We start from the raw sequence: 3,352 nt of genomic DNA on the forward strand, positions 1-3,352 counted from the left end.
TACACTGTTCTAGTGGTATTCGTACGGCTTTGAAATCTTTATGCGCATACCATCTGTCATGACTAATCAGGTAGTACGCTTATAATATTTCCGTTTCTTCAGAGTAATGTTTTATATAAAGTTGTGGAAAGGTTGCTAGGTTGTCACAAGAGATATGTGTATATGTGTCCGAAAATATTGTGTAATTTCTATAGTTCATGTTTATATGAATTGTAGCAACATAGTGTCAGTTAAAAATGGTGGGTAGGTAGTCAATGTTGTGTTCAGTGGCTTATGAGTAATGTCAAGTGGTGCCTTTTGTGTCGATCTGGGAGACAGGAAAAGTCGTTTGATGGTGAACTTCGGGGACGAAGTTCCTTTTTAGAGGGGAAGAGTAATGTCGCAAAAGAAAAAGCCGAAATTATAACAATTTTGTCGGCGGTAGTTTTGCGTTGTGCGACTATGAATCATACATTGTTGGATCTGTGATAGGATCGTTTGTTGCATATGGTGCGTCCAGTAATTCGAGTTGTGGTTTTTAGGGGTTTTGAATATGTGGTGTGTGTTGGACAGTTGATGATGATGATGTTTATTGGACTGATGTGACCATAATTAGCGCATATTTAGCCCCCGAATTAGCCTTGTTCCCACGCTTTTTAGTGCATATTTGGGTCATTTCATATCTTTAGTTCTTTGTTTTGCATATTCTTTGAGATTTTGATCCCTTGGTAGGAAAGGAGTAAGAATCTTGCATTTTCATGGCAAAACGAGACTAAATTGATTGAATCCAATGACCAAGCATCAAGGAGAGACAAGATTAGAAGGCCTTTGTACATATTATAGTAGATGAGCAATGTTGAGAAAGGATCCTTGAGTCCCCAAGGAAATCCCCAAGGAATTTATGAAGAAAAGGGAAGAAAAGAAGAAGAAATCTTGCTGAAGAACAATCCGTGCGGATTGACTACAATCCGGCCGTCCTCCACCTGCACAATCCGTGCGGTTTCATCACAAGTCGCTCGGGTTAGCCCTGCCACAATCCGCCCGGATTCTCCTGAATCCGCTCGTGTTCCACCGTCAGAATCCGCCCGTCCCGACTCTAATCCGCTCGGATTCCTCTACAGCGCAATTTCGTCTTCTCCAAGCTACAAAGAAAGAAGCCCTTCCTTCGAAAAATATCGGCTCCTCCCTGCTCAATCTAAAAAGTGTAATTACTAGTTTAGCCTTTAGTTAACCCTAATGCATCCCCCTAATTTCCACTATAAATACCCCATTAGTCTAATTAGAAGAGCATGTTCTTCTTATCAATAATTAGAGTAGTTAATATCAATCAAATCTCTCTTTAGTTTTGTAATCAACAATTAATCAAGTTCTAATACAAGTTTTATTTCCTTAATCTCTCTTTTGTTCATCCTTTATTTTGGGTAATTGAAGATTATTTGGGTTATTATTGGGAGATTGACAACCTCTCAATCAAGCATCAAGTACTTCTTTTATCTTTGCTTTATTATTGGAATCATTAGTAGGTATAATTCTCTTAATCCCTTTTTAATTATTGTTAATTACTTTCATTTATTCATCATGTTTCATTTTGTTGGTATGATTGACAACCTTGCTAGCATGATCAACATGATAATGAGTGAGTATTCTCTTAGCTAGGGTTAATGGGTGATTAGGGGAAACCAACATGGGGAATGATTCATGCTTAAATTAATATGCTTTCATGCTTTATTTGCTTGCTTGTTTTGATCTCAACTCATGCACATGTTATGTTTGATGAAATGCGAGCCTATGAATCCTTGCATTTTTTACCCATCACCTATCTTTTCAATGAGACTTGTAAGACATAAACCAACTCGAGTCTCATTAGACCATGCATGTTGTTGAGTAGGGAAGATTAAGTCGACTTGTAGGTGTTGTACAATCTAATCGATTCGGCTCCGGGACCCAAACTTTCCTAGGATTGTAAGATATAACCCAACTCAATCCATCACAACAATAATTGCTTGCTTATAATTTGAGAACATGTTTGTATGATCAATTCCCATGATTCCCCTATGATCCCATGACACCCTAGTGCTTTTTATCAATTGTTTACAACCCTTTTAATTCATCTTGCTTGTTTATTTTCATTGCTATTTTAGTTAGTGACCTTCTACATCAACCCAAATTGTGACACCCCTAAGACACCACTAGTTTCAATAGAAATCTCATTTCAATACCCGTCCCTTGGGATCCGACCTTTACTTGCCTCTTTACTAATTGTAGAGTTGTTTGTGAAGCTATAAATTGTGTTTTGATTCGGACGTGACCCAACGACCACACCTTTAATTGTGAACACGAAACGGACCGATCAAAAATGGCGCCGTTGCCGGGGACGGTGTTTAAATTGATTTAGATTTCCTTTTATTGTTATTAGTTTTGTCTTTCTTCGGCTTGGGGAAGTAAAACTCCTCAAGGTTTGTTCTAATTATTTTCGAGTTGTTTGATATTTTGCATGTCTAGAAGGTCACAAGGTGATTTGTTACCTTTTGACCGTGAAATTGAAAGAACCTTGACGAACAATAGGAGATTTGCTAGGTGGAATTTGAGAGGTATTAGTGAGGTTGTTCAACAAACTATTGAGTTCATCAATCCTTTCGTAATAGAAGGAGAGGAGAACCCATTACACAATACCCCACAAAATCAACCTACAATGCCTAAATTCTCGTCACATTCCGTACCCACCGAGGAGAACCTACCCAATGGTACTCCTACACCACAACATCTAACCGGAAATTTTATTGTCAAATCCGCCTTTATCCAATTAGTCGAAAGGAGCCAATTTGGGGGGATGCCTAGTGAAGACCCTCATTCTCATATGGAAACCTTTTGCGACTATTGTGATGCAATCTCTCAAACCGGTGTGACTCAAGACCAAATTCGATGGGTCTTATTTCCTTTTTCTCTAATCGGCACCGCGAAACAATGGTTGAAGGGCCTTGACAAGGCCACTCTCGGAATAGATTCTTGGAAGAAGTTGGCTCTAGCTTTCTACAAAAAATTCTACCCACCGGAAAAGACTAACATGCTAAGAGCTCAAATTACGGGTTTTAAGCAAAGGGATGAAGAATCTTTGTATGAAGCTTGGGAGCGGTTCAAGGGAATTTGTGGCTCATGTCCTCACCATGGACTTATCGAATGGTTCTTGGTACAACAATTTTGGAATGGTTTATATGAAGATTCCAGGAACATTCTCAACATGGGATCAAATGGAATGTTCACCGAAGTTGATGACAATCAAACATGGAACAAAATTGAGGAAATGGCGGTCCATAACTCACAATATAGTAGACCTCGCAAGGCTACTAAAGGAGGAAAGCATGAAGTGGACTCC

The 3,352-nt window shown here is 38.9% G+C and overlaps 1 non-coding gene across 1 annotated transcript; it reads right to left on the reverse strand.

Annotated features, from left to right (window-relative positions):
- Positions 1 to 3,043: 3,043 nt before the first annotated feature.
- On the reverse strand, positions 3,044 to 3,150 carry LOC141637708 (small nucleolar RNA R71). Its single transcript, XR_012541870.1, has one exon. It is a non-coding gene; the product is annotated as a small nucleolar RNA R71 (small nucleolar RNA).
- Between the last annotated feature and the right edge of the window lie 202 nt (positions 3,151 to 3,352).

This window comes from Silene latifolia, unplaced genomic scaffold (assembly GCF_048544455.1).
Source record: "Silene latifolia isolate original U9 population unplaced genomic scaffold, ASM4854445v1 scaffold_134, whole genome shotgun sequence".
Classification (NCBI taxonomy): Eukaryota; Viridiplantae; Streptophyta; class Magnoliopsida; order Caryophyllales; family Caryophyllaceae; genus Silene; species Silene latifolia.